At 44.5% G+C, this 14,219-nt stretch overlaps 1 long non-coding RNA gene across 2 annotated transcripts; it reads right to left on the bottom strand.

The window, feature by feature from the left end:
- Positions 1 to 8,908: 8,908 nt before the first annotated feature.
- Positions 8,909 to 13,320, bottom strand: LOC119282585. Of its 2 annotated transcripts, XR_005138795.1 has the most exons (5): positions 13,271 to 13,320; positions 12,883 to 13,104; positions 11,039 to 11,061; positions 9,986 to 10,347; positions 8,909 to 9,233 (listed from the first exon to the last, which is right to left on the bottom strand). It is a non-coding gene; the product is annotated as an uncharacterized LOC119282585 (long non-coding RNA). The 2 variants fall into 2 exon arrangements; XR_005138794.1 differs by lacking the exon at positions 11,039 to 11,061.
- Positions 13,321 to 14,219: the final 899 nt, after the last annotated feature.

Genomic DNA, 14,219 nt, shown 5'->3' with positions numbered 1-14,219 from the left:
TTTGTTCCTTGCTGCGCAAAAAAGAAAGCCCACGAGCCGGTTAAGAACTACTTGGCTCTGCTTAGCTAGGCTCCTCTTCAGTTCATAAGGTGCTTAATTAGGCACCTGACAAGCCGAGGAGAGGAGGGCCCTCTTGGTGCACCCTGATTTCAGTGCCGAGTTTAATCATGATTTCGTTATAAAGGGAGCTCGACATCATCAAGCTTGCCCAATCTGCTTGCTCTTGTCTGACCTTTGAAGATGTGAAGCCGCCGAGGACGACGCACTTGGCGCATCTTTGAGCTCAGGCGCTCATGCTCTATGTTCTTACCTAATCAGAGGATCCCCAGATGAAGAGACTAGTATCTTCCCCGTCTGATCAGGAAGATGGGTGGAAAACATATCTTGTCAGGAGCAGGGGAGAGATCCTCTCCCGCCAGAAGTTCAGAATCAAACATGAGCCGCAACCGAGATGAATAAAATATGTAACGAACATGAATTCTAAGGTCTTCATTATGTGAACAAACTGAAGAATCTTTTCTTTCTGTTGCAAAGTTCATATTTCATATGTGTTGTACGTCTGGATTTTCTTGTGGCCAAGAAACTCTCGGGACAAAGTGATGTCTTTGCAGGTAAATTTGTGGAACTTTACACTTCAGGTAACTAGATGATGACAATGTGGCGGGAATTTGTCGTGAATTTTTGGAGTAACGTCCACATTTTTTTTTCGATAAAGGGTGGCTTTTATTAACTCAAAATGGAGCATAAAGAAGATACAAACATGATGAGCACACACCCGGCCTCTACATAATTAGAATGCACACAGACAACACCAGCGCACGCACACAAAAAACATGCCGGCAAATAGCAAAGTCAGATAAGGCCAAAGCTATGCATGTAGGCGAGGAAAAAAAAGACTCCAAAGCGATCAGATCCTGGATCGACAAACTATAACAATGACCATATCTGGACCGATCATCTCATGACACCACTCGGACGACGAGGTTATTCAACAGCAACGCCTTCAGGAAGGGAGCGACACTCAAGTGCCACCGTCACCAGATCTAGCCACCCAAGGCTAGAATCTAGGTTTTCACCCTGAAGAATCAGTCTGACCATTCCGCACAATACCTTCAACAAGGTAACGACATAAAAGTATCGCCATTGCCAGGTATACCCAACTCGGGTCAGACCTAGGCTTTCACCCAGAGCTCAAGACTGGGTGCTCAAGTAGCACCATCATCGAAGTCATTCAAGTGTTGTCGCCACCGCTTTTCCATAATCCTAGCAGCTACAAGCAACGTGACCTCCGTTGCTGCACAACCATCCCTCTGCATCAAGACTTTGTTATAGTTTGCGAGTAAACCACCAGATCGACCGCAATCCGCAACGAGGCCGCCGCCATGCCGGATCCAATTCCCCGTGACGCAATCAAAGCAGATCTGCCACACTGCGACCATTAGCTGCCGGTGCACTCAGACTAAGCAACCGTGTGGATACGTCCAGACACCAGCCCCGTACTCCAGGCCATGGACTAGTCGCCAGATCGGGAGGCAAGCCATGGACAGATCAGAAAGCCAAGGGCCAGATCGAAAGTTGACCGCCAAGGAGAAGAACAGAAGAAAAATAAGTCGGAGATGCCCCGCCGCCGCTGTCCGCCGGGCGGCCGGCCTCCTCCGGCGGCGGTGTGGTGAATGGCGCTATGTGCGAGGGCTTCCGAGGTGGCCACGGCGGCGCCTCTGGAGTGGCCTGAAGCGACTCGGGAGGCTAGGGAAGTCTTAATTTTTTAAGTGCAGATGACCTATGACACACCGATACGTCCACATATCTGACATATCAAATAAGATAACAATTTGAATAAATAAACATGATAGATTTCATATATAAATAATGATTCAAAGATGTCACTACACTGCAGATTGCTAATGTAGAGCCAGAATGAAACGGCAGCTTTTAGTTCTTCTGGGGAATATGACTTCAGCATGTTAAAATCCATACATATAGTAGAAAAATAGTGGCAATTATTCTTAGAAATAAATCACGAAAATTATTGGATTTAGGGCCAGTTTGGATGGCGTCCTCGTCCGTTCGCGCCTGGCCTGTACCATGCCTGAAAACTGCCTGAACCATGTTTGGCTGGAGTCCACATGAGCAGAAGCTAGCCTGGCCTGGTGACCACAAAACCTTGATTAGCCTGGCCCATGACCCAGGCTACTTGATTAGCCTGGCTCAGGCACAAGGAACCGGTCGCCTGGAGGCAGCCTGGCTACAAGTAGTACTTTATTCAACGGGTTTCTCTTGTGAGTTAGCCCTGAACTGGAATGCTTTTTGCAGTAAACTTTTTTCAGGCCAGGTATGCAACCAAACAGCCCATGCCTGGCCAGGCATAAAATTTCCAGTTTCCAGGCTATGTCCAGGCACCACTTTTTATCAGGCACGGAAGCCAGGACGCGTACCAAACAGGCCCTTAATAACCAGACCTGTGGGCTATCTTCTATTTCCTCTTTGATAAAAACCTACATGGGCAGCGGCAGAATCAACGCTTCAAGAAGGAGGCTGCGGGGAGATCCTGGTACTGAGAAGGGAGACGGCATCGAGGACTACGGAATGTCCTGGCCAACACCCACTGAACCAGCAGGCGAAAAATGTCAAATATCAAGGTCTTTGACGATGGTAGAACAGAACATCGAGCTCAGTTGTTGTACATAGATGTCTTCAGGAATGTTGATCAGTATTCGAAATATCACCAAGAGGGGGTCGTCACTGTTTTGAACCGAGTGAGCTGCAAGGTACCAAAACTTCAAATAAGAACTCTGGTGTACATTTGCATGGTTCATATGATTATATCTGGTTCATGCAAAAATCTCAAGGATCTTTGCTTTGGGTTAACACCAAATAACTTCTGTTTACATGATATCTGCAGTATTAATAGTTGTTAAAGATCTGTGGCAAGCCAAAATACGTTTTAAGACCGAGCCAAGCAAACAAAAAATTGAAACAAGAAGATAACAGAGGAGTTGCTCTGTTCTGGCTACAAGGCGCCGCATGGGAGACCATACATGTGGCCGACGGATCTCATGTGGCCGCACGGGAGAGTGTGCTCATTCAAGTGAAGGATCTCTGGACGACGGAGGCAAGGTAGGCCGCCATATCCATCTCATACCCGAGCAGGTTCTTCCACGAGTGCCCATCATCCGCCACCTTGCCAACCACTTCTTCCCGAAAGTTGTGCCGTTGTGCCCGCTACGCTCTCCCATGGTGAACAACAAGATCCCACTCTTCTCGCCAAACCATCGGAGCTTGATCGCAGGGGGGTAGTATGCCACCTCCATTTGCTTCCCAATTTGCTTCATCGACAGAATTTCACGAATGGTAGATATCTTACCGGTGTGGATGTCATCTTCATGTGCAAACTCGAGATAAGTTAGCTTCAGCACGAGCTTTTTCCACAATTTTATTTTTGGGATTGCCCTGAAACAACAATGCATCAAGAAAAGCCGATTGTCCGATGAGACGCCCATCAGGCGGTTGCTTTGGCTAAATTTTGAGGTGTCACACGGCACGAGGTGCATGTCCATTGTATGGTCCTCCTCAGTCCGATCCAGGCGCACCCCGAACATGCACTGCTCGAGAGCCAAGTATGCCACCCCGCGGTGTACCACGGCGGGGCCGATGTTGCTGATCTTAGAACTAGGTATCTTGACAATGGATTTAGTCTCCGGTCCCCAGCGACCAGTGTCCGAGGAGTAGCACCGGAGCACCGTTGACAACCCACCGCTGCGGTGGTGGTTGTAGATGAGCAGAATACGGAAGAAGTCGAGGCAGCCAGGCGAACAGAGGTCGTGGCTGGTGAGCAACGCGCAGCTGTAGTCCAGTATCTTGGTTTTGTTCTTACTTCCTAAGACCAAAGGCGAGACGACAACGATGTTGTCAGACGTCATTGGGTTACATACGGCGAGCCGGAGGCCGTCTGCGGCGCGATCGTGGCGCATGTGGTGCCGGAGCTCCAAAACGAGGCGGCCGTTCCGGGATGCGGTCGGACGCGAGTGGTCGAGGAGCCCGTGGCCGTTGTCTGGTCCCGCGACACCTAAAGACCCCCGGCCCTCACGGAGGAAGCGAGCGCCCGAGGGTGTCGGGACAAAATACGGCCGAGGCGACGACGACGCGTCCCCGCCGCGCGTGGTGGGCCAGTCTATCTCCTGGTGGAAGAGGCCGACGGCAAGGTCCGGGAAGGAGCGGCCGAGAGGCGGCAGGCAGCGGGAGATGACGGCTGCCCTCGTGGCCACGAGGCGGCCCCAGCGCCGGCACGTGGCGGCGCAGCGGACCACCGCGGCCGCGCCCTGCAGCCGGGCGAAGATGTCGGCGAGCGCGTCGTCGCAGAGAGACGCCGTCAGGCCGCCGCTGTCGACTTCGCGGTGATGATGAGGGTTTTTCTGTTTCTTCTTTGAGAAACAATGGCGACGATCTCTCCTGATCCCGCAGTAAGATGCGGAGGCGGCGGCCCCGGAACGGCGGAGGTTGCGTTGTCCCATGGTATCGATGGTGTTTTGATGCCAGCGAGAAAACGACTTCCAGCCAGCGTGCAAACTTTTTAAACTCTCCCGTCATCTCATCTTAGTCAGCAGTTGTTGATCCTGAATTCCGGATGGATAGACCTTCCTCCTACGCTCGCCCTATTGCTCCCGAAAATACGCCTTTCCTCCACATGTTGTTTGAATAATAGTTGGAGATTAGCGATAGAACTAGAAAATGATTTTTTAGCCGATTTCTAGGAAAACCCGTTTTATGTTAGTTTTTGTGAATAATAAGTTTATACAAAAATGTGTATGGTTGGAGTAGTAATCGTGCATGCGCAATGCACGTGATGACTAATATAACATTCGCAAACACAAGAAAAAGAGACTAAATTGGAAGCATAAGTTGGTTTTGTCAAATTCACATCTTATCGATACATGAGTACAAGTGTCGGATGCGGTGGACTCCTATAAATGGGCTTGGGACAAGATTGGATGGTTCACCACACGGTCGGCTTATGCAGCGCGGTTCTGGCGCAGAGTGACAGCGCCGGCCGCCGAGTTCACACGAGTCGCATCTGTCACAGCCCCGCGTAACGACCCCCGCGTCGCCCCCGCTTGGGCGACTTGGGTGGTTCCCCAGCCCTAGCCGCCACAGGGACCGAACCCGCCTACCTTCCCTCACCCCGTCGCCGCCAGAGGACGCCGCCGGGATGTGAGGGGCCGACGGCGGTGACGGGGATCCTCCTCTCTCCGGCGTCTCACGGGTCGTGCGGAGCCCTTTTGCGTGAGGAGGCGCGTCAGATCCAGCGATGGCTACGGCAGCGGTGGCTGGCCCTGCCATGGGCGTCGGCGGGCTCCGACGCGTCAGGCAGCCCAGTCACGGGCGGCGGCGACTTATGCTGCGGCGGTGAGTCATCAAAGCTTAAATGTTATGCTCTTTACTCTGGAGTCCATAGTGTATTTTTATAGTGAACCACGACATGTATTTGTTGAGTTCAGTGAAGTGTGCTATGTTACTCTCTCCGAATCAACAGGCTCCGAGTTTAATCTTGGTTTCGTTATAAAGGGAGCTGGACATCATCAAGCTTTCCCAATCTGCTTGCTCTCGTCTGACCTTTGAAGATGTGAAGCCATGGACGGCACACTTGGCGCATCTCTGAGTTCACGGTGCATTTGCAAGCTAATCAGAGGATTCCCAGATGACGAGAGTACCGTCAGAAATTCAGAATCGAACATCAGCCCCGTCACCACGACCGAGATGAATAAAATCTGGAACAAACATGAATTCTAAGGTCTTGATTATGTGAACAAACTGAAGATTTTTTTTCTGTTTTGCAAAGTTCATAGTACATCCGAATTTTCTTGCTTCCCAATTTGCAAGTACATTTGTGGAACCTTGCACTTGAGGTAACTAGATGATGACATTGCGGCGGGAATTTCTCGTGAATTTTCAGAGTAACATCCACATATCTGACATATCAAATAAGATAACAATTTGAAAAAATAATATGGTAGATTTCATATATAAATAATGATTCAAAGATATTACTACACTGCAGATTGCTAATGAGAGCCTGAATGAAACGGCAGCTTTTAGTTCTTCTGGGGTATATGACTTCAGCATGTTAGTGTCGTATTTATAGCATTCAGATATCTATTGTATATGACTTCTGCAGATTGCTAATGAGAGACATGCATTGCGTAGTAGATAAAAACCTATATGGGCAGCGGCAGAATCAACGCTTCAAGAAGGAGGCTGCGGGGAGATCCTGGTACTGAGAAGGGAGACGGCATCGAGGACTACGGAAATGTCCTGGCCAACACCCACGCCACCAGCAGGCGATAAATGTCACAAATATCAAGGTCTTTGACGATGGTAGATCACAACAATGAGCTCAATTGTTGTACATAGATTTCTTCAGGAATGTTGATCAAAATTCGAAATATCACAAAGAGGGGGTCGTCACTGTTTTGAACCGAGTGAGCTGCAAGATACAAGTGATTCTAATAAGAACTCTGGTGTACATTTGCATGGTTCAAATGATTATATCCGGTTCTATGCAAAAATCTCAAGGATCTTTGCTTTGGATAAAACTTTTGTTTACATGATATCGGCAGTATTAATAATTGTTGAAGATAAGTGGCAAGCCAAAATACGTTTAAAACTGAACCAAGCAAACAAAAAATTGACACAAAAAGATAACGGAGGAGTTGCTCTGTAGTGAGTCCTTCAATAAATTATTCAAAGTGCAAATCATGTCATCTGGTACAACACAAACACATCAAGGAGATAAATGCCACAACCGCGTATAACAGTTGAATGTATCCCATACAACTGTCTCCCATTTGCTGCATCCTAACTCCATACTAGTATAATGCCCGTGCGTTGCCACGGGCTTCTGAAATATTTTGCTGATTGAAGGTGCCCGTGCGTTGCTACGAACAAATGCTTGTAAATAAATCAAACCGACTATTATTTTGAAAAAAATGAAATAGATGATTAAATAAACAATACTTGATTCAGACATATATTTTACATTGCAAAACCACCATCTCTTCCATTGTTTCTTCCCTAAATCAATCACATCTAACGTTTGTAGGTAACATGAATATGCATGAAAAAACAAGGTGATTTTATAAATTTATGAGTTACTCATGGGTTGTCCTCTTAATTTGTCATGAGACTACTCCACCAGAAATTGAGCTTAGAAATCACCACAATGATTGTCCTCAATGAGTTTGCCATCTTCCTTCACAATGATTGTGTGGAGCCTTCGAGAATGAACACGGGCATTGATAAAAGGTAACATTTATAGCACGATCACACTCTAACCTTGGGGCACAACTTCGCTTTCTTTCCATTCCAGCTCCCTTCGATATTTCCCTCTTTTCTCTCAGCTCCGACACCTCCATCCGTCCTTCCTAATCCTCTATTCTTTGTCCTTCCCTCATTGCATGTCCACCACTCCCACAGCTCCGCTACCGCACTCAGTTCCCCAACTGGCTGGAAAATATGGTGGATTGACATAAAAACCTGGTTGCCACGGGCTTGTGAAATATTTTGCTGAAGTTATATAAAGATAATGCATGCTAAATTTCACAGCTAGGATAATATAACACTGTCACAATTGCATAATAATTGAAGTCCACTTCACTTGTAATATAAACTGATAACAAAATGGCAAACTAACAATGAATATATATAAAGTGATGATCCAACTCAAAATCTATTACAAACTATTGAGATCTACTTGATGCGCTTAAGAAATTCTCGCACAATATTATGAAAGTTGTCTTTAGCTTCATTTGCATGATGTTTGAGAAAGTATAATAAAAAGTTGCTTCCTCAACTTATACCCATCCTGCAAAAGTATATGTTTCACGTGGAAGGTCTAAGCACATGTGTAACGGAAAATACTCGCTGTGCAAACCGGCTTCGCCAAGTCTTTACCATTCCACAAGAGCATAAAATGGAAAAATTATTATTATATTTAATATGATGGTAAAAAAAATAAATGTTTGTATTATGAATTAATTACCCGTCTACGCTCATTGGAATACCATTAGGAAATAAACGTTGCCATTTTGATATATCAGAATGCTATCCTGATAGCTTTATTTTGAGTGCTTCTTTGAATTCTCTCACAAAACCTTTTGATTTCACTAAGTGCCTCGGATTTTCCATCTCCAACGGTTGTGTTGTATGAATAGGGTCCAGAATAGATAATCGATGTGCCTTTGTGGATAACGTACAAGATGTATCGACCGATGGATTCACATGGAAGATAAATCTACAAGTGGTAGCTATTAGAAACAACAATAAACCATGACAAACAATGGACAAAAGACCTTACTTACCATGTTGCATGATGAGATGTTACTGTCTATCCCAGGCAGCTATCAAATCATAACCTTACTTTAGTCCAAAGCAGCTTATGCGCACTACATTTCGGAATCTAGGCAAAAAACTATGTGCATTAGAATATGGAATGGAGAAAGTATTACCATGTAGTAGTTCGGCAAGAAAATTTGCAGGAATCAGTTTAGGCAGAAGAATTGCTAGTTTCTATTAATTCAATCCTCAAGGACATTTACAAACCAAAGTGATTTCGTTAAAGCTTTTCTTACAGGACATCCTTAGGCATGTATGTGCTTGGAATAGGCAAGTGCAGTCTATTGACCAGGTCACCAGGAATACTTCATCGAAAGCAAGCTAGGCGGAAGAAGAAGCAGTTGGTTGTGCCAGAATAAATAATTTACAACTCCAATTTTGTATCAGAAGTTTAAGAGGAATAATAAAATTTACGAGATTCTAGAGAGTTTAAACATCAACAGTGATTTGTTCTTATTTGAATACCAAGAAAAGAAAAGACAGTTACATGTACTACTAATCCTTCCTTTAAACTAAGGGAAAACAACTTAGAGCATACCTTCTCTATCCATGCATTTATTTCTTTAGTGAACAGAAGCAGATCCGTTCGAATTCAAAATCATAAGCAACACGGCTCGGTGAAACAAAACGTGCGGGTACTGCTATACTGCCTAATCAGTTGTGTACAGATAAGATAACCATTTAATCTGCAACAACAAAATCAAGTAGATACATTAGGTTTAGTGCCTACTCTGCATCATGATATTTGACCTCTGAGCTGCATCCGAGTTGTTATAATTTTTCTTTAACTGTGCACTTAACTGAAACTCTGAAGTTGAGCCAGTTCCTCATCTTGCACTATTTCACTACAAAGATTGAGCAAATAAGTACAAAGAATGACAAAATTTAACCTATCAAAGAATGCATGTCTATTTGGCCATCCTAAGAAAATATCAGTAATGTATCCCATAGTTATTTGCAAGATGGCCTGACTAATCTGGATAGCGATCACATGTTCATTCATTTTGTCATATAACAGTAAAAAAAGAAAATCCTTATACTCATTTATCATTTAATTAGAACACCGGTTTAATCCACCAAGTTAGCGTGTAAGTTTCTAAAAGGGATAAAGAAAATAAAACGCAGCTATTGGTCTAGATGTCTATCAATATCCAGTTGCACAATAGAATCTCAAACTACTGAGCCATAACTATGTTATTCAAAGGTTGAACCCTGAATTGAATAGTCAATATAATCTTCTGAATGAACATGCAAACTTATATATGGTTGTACAGGGGTGCATAACATTTAAAGTTAGATATATGGTTGTACAGGGGTGCATAACATTCAGTGGAAGCACCATCAAGAGGAAAAATATCCTGCAATAGTAATCCACATTCCTGGGTGATCAAACATTCCAACCTATCACCATATTACCATATAAAAACTTGAAATGCTTGTTAGTGTTAAATAAACCCTCCTGCATGAAAAATATATGATTATTATATATTAATTAACAATATTGATTACAATGAGAGAGCAATCCAAGCAGTACAATAAGAACTATTGCATCTTGAGGTATAGATTAGAACAAGAGAAACAAAAGAAAAATGTTCACCATTGAGAAAATCCTCGGAGATTAGCACCCCGAACTTTAGCTTTCCTTCAGAAATAAGGGTGGGGAATCTTAAGCTCCACAATTTTGTGCCGCCAATAGTTGATGCCTTCATAAGCTGCAAGGACCAATCTATAGCAGCACATCCAGCTCCACTATTGCAACTTGAATGTCCACATCAGTATTCTGGTAAAATCAGAACATGTTCAATATTTTGGTTAAAAAAATGCAGACCACAATTGTCTGTCATATGGTGCCTTGCCACTGGGTGTACCGCTACCATCTCCCGCAGCAACTCCAGTGGCGTCCCTTCCGATCAGGGGCCTCCAGATCGGCGCCCAGCACAAGCAGTGCGCATACGGCTGCTACACGACCGTCCCCGCCACGACATGGAACAACATCAACCCATCAGTAATTTTAAAAAGGGGTGTGGTGTTCTATTTTAGACGTGGCCCTTCTTTAGGCTTGGACATAATCTCAAATCTCTTTTTCTATGAGTTCATCGGGACACAAAGTTCTTTACGTATTCTAAAAAGAACTATCATGCACACTGTGTTCCAATATTTGTCTAACAGCTAGTATAAATCACAATTCATTCCCGATAAGGGAAATAAGAAATTTTTAATAGCATTCAACTTGCATAAATATAACAACATTAATAATTAATCATTTTTCTTCAGACTCTCATGGTCTCAAGGAAAAATTTCGGAAGGCAAATGCTATCTACCAATTGCACAAGTCCCGCTGCAAAATCACAAAAGAAAAGAAACTTTTTCGATCTGAGGCTATAGTTCCCCTTTTTTATCGGACATCAGGGATAGAGCCGATTTTATGGTCTTTGTGATGAGCTCAACAGGTCAGATCATACAGAAGTTGATTTTGATATGGAAGGTTACTTGCAAACAGTAATGCTTAGGTCAGATCATACAGAAATAACTTATATGATTTGGCTACCGTGGCCAGAAAGAGGACTTGGGATAGATAGCACGCCATGACCACAACTTGTTTCTAGTGGAAACTAATTAATATAGACTAAATTACTTATATGGTGCTCACCATGAATAGTTGCAATGCCCTCCCTAGAAAAAAAGAATTTGAATCAGAGATCGATATAAGTTATAGCTCTTTCAACATCGTTGATGAGAAATATAACTGTTGCACCATGCTAGGCACTCAGATAAACCCCAAACATATTGTCTATTTATTTGCAAGAAATTTCAACAATCTACAATTAGTAAGAAAATCTAGGGATCAAAAGGGTAAACTGCTTTAGGACCTTGCAACAAAAAAACACAAAATCAGTAAAACTTGCAAAGACACAATTGCAGATCATGTGCTACTATTCTCAAAATTTCTGAGATCTCGTAAACTGAAGGCACTTCTGTTTAGCCTAAATAGAGTGTCGTGATATTTGATTTTGACGAATTTCTTTTGGAACTCAGTGAAGACAGACGATGTAGTTATACTTGTACGTGCATAGCCGCCAGGCCGGACTTTGTCCCAATATCAATTATGATTCCCTCCACCATAAGAATTACACCACGAGCTTAGCACCTTAGCTTGTTCAGAATTTCAGCGAAGGCATATTGAACAAAGATATAGATCTGGAAACAATTAGGATCATGTCTTGTGATAATTTTGACTAAATAACTAAAGAATAAGATGAAATTGCCTCCAAAAGCCAACTCATGCAAAGTAAAAATCTTGAGAAAATGTTGTCATGAGTGAAACCAAAAGTAAGTTGCCGCAGCGGAAAGCACTACCATTAGTTCTCGGTCATGTTCAATTAGTTTCATTGTGCGTCTTAGTTCTAAATTGCTGCATTTTACTACTCCCTCCATTCCTAAATATAAGTCTTTGTAAAGATTTCACTATGAACTACATACGGAGCAAAATGAGTGAATCTACATTCTAAAATGCATGTATATACATCCGTATGTGGTTCATAGTGGAATCTCTACAAAGACTTATATTTAGGAACGGAGGGAGTATTTTCTAACGTACTGTGATCAATCATAACTGAGAAATGTCCACTTTCATGAGTTCTGATTTGGCTCTGTGCCATTGTACTGATTATATCATTACATGCTCACTTTCTCCAGCTCCACTAAATCTCCACCATGGACTGAAATTGAAAACGTATCTGGTAACAGTGTCCTAACCAATCCCAGGTGCGTATTACTCCCTCCGTCCCATAATGTAAGACGTTTTTTGACACTATTGTAGTGTCAAAAAACGTCTTACATTATGGGACGGAGGGAGTAGCTTTTAAGCACCGGCTCAGAAGGAAATACAAAGTACTATACTAACTCCTACATCAGTGCACCGTAAAAAAAACTCCTAGGTCGTGTTTCTTGTATAGCATTGCCTATAATTTGAAAGATTATGCAGTCTGCTACTTGAAAACATGTTACTCGAGCAATTCTTTTGAGGTTGTCCAACTATTACTGGAAATGGCGTTTTCCATCTAAAAATACATTCATTCACTGTATTTAAGTTTTTTAACATTTGCAGCAAGGAAACCTAAGAAATGTATGTATTCCCTATAAATGGTGGATAAAACTATACACAAACAGCATACCATTGTGTCAACTGCACAAAAGAACTGTTGATAAAACCATACGGAAGGCAACTGAACTTCTTTGCAAAGACTGAATGAAAGGATGATAGATAGTCTATACTAATTTATAATACACTTAGAAACAAAAACATATATGATATACTAATATATTGTATAGACAAAACACTGCCATTAGTTCTATACTTCTAGTGCATGTTGTAGACATAGAGAAGACAATCGTTTACATTGCAGTATTTTATGGGCTGCTAAAAGAACAAACACCTTAAACTACAGAGGGCATAGGCAACAAAGAACACCTAGTCACAATGGTGACACTCACCGGCAAGCAAGCAGCGCATGCACAACGCAACCGTCTTAACCCCTTCACTCAATTCTTCATCATGTAGTTGAACTGCTTCCACCCCAGTTGCTGCACCTCGTCGTCCCTGAGGCGTTCAATGCCCAGCCAGAAGAAGGTGTTCTTTGAGGTGGCACCGGATCCAGCAGAACACTGGATACAGTAGGCATCGGCTACCTCGGAGGCGTGCCCTGCATGCACCACCTAATCATGAGGTTACCACCCAATCATTAGTTAGTTTTGCCATGCACTGGAAAAGACCATATATCCATATTGGGAACAAAATCTCACTGCGACAATATCTCTAACAGTTCAGAAATACTACAAAACAACACAATAACACACACAGTAGCACTAGCAAGCAACATACCCTGCACTCTTCCATCGAGTAAACATCCTCTCCCTGCTACCTCCACCCCCCACCCAAATCTCAGTTCTCACTGCTCTCTGACGTAGCAAACACAACATCAAGCAAGCCTCTCTAGCCTCCCCCAATCTGAACAAATAGCAGCAGCATCTCCAACTAAATCAGAGGAAATAGGTGAGTGACTAATCATGCTAAAATATAAAAGATGACAGAAATTGCAACACATGATTGGACACTGAAGATTCTAGTGTTTATAAGTAGCTGACAGTTCTGAACAAGCACAAATTGCAAGCATACTGCATAAATGATTAGATAAGCAAACCATCAGGATTCAGGAAGCAAGAACTCACCGGTGGTCGGAGTCACCCAGGCGCACCGGCTCCTCCCTCGGACGGCCTCCGGCGTCACCGGAGCGGCAACCTCCGCGACATCGGCGTGCTTCTCCACCACCTTAGACGCAGCCTTCCCACGCTTGGGCGCGGTCGGCCGGGACCAGCCCCTCTCCGTCCTTCCGCCTGGGGCCTGGCCGCGAAGCGACTCCACGGAGGCCTCTGAGGAGCAGGACGCGTTGAGGTTCACCGCCGGCGCATCTTGCAGCTTCCTCGGCGGCGGCAATGGGGACGAGTTCCCTTTCCTAGTGCCGTCGTCGCCAACAGCAGTGGCGGCCCCCGCGTCCTTCTTCACGCCCTGCAACTCATCCTCTTTGACCGGGTCAGCGGCCGGAGGCTTCTCTGGCGCCTTCCGCGGCGGCTTGGGAGAAGGTTTCCACGCAGCCGCCGGGGCCTTGTTGCCCCCCGGCACTAGCACCGGCCTTGCGTCCGCCTCCGACGCCGCGATGTTGAGGGACCTGACCCGCCGACAGGAGGAAGGAAGAATAGGGGCGGCGGCGCGTCCTCCTGGAGGAGGGAGGAGCAGGGGCGGTGGCACGCCGGGAGGAGGTCGAGAGTGTGTG

This window comes from Triticum dicoccoides, chromosome 3B, assembly GCF_002162155.2.
Source record: "Triticum dicoccoides isolate Atlit2015 ecotype Zavitan chromosome 3B, WEW_v2.0, whole genome shotgun sequence".
Lineage (NCBI taxonomy): Eukaryota > Viridiplantae > Streptophyta > Magnoliopsida > Poales > Poaceae > Triticum > Triticum dicoccoides.
This window is presented reverse-complemented; position numbering and strand designations above follow the sequence as displayed.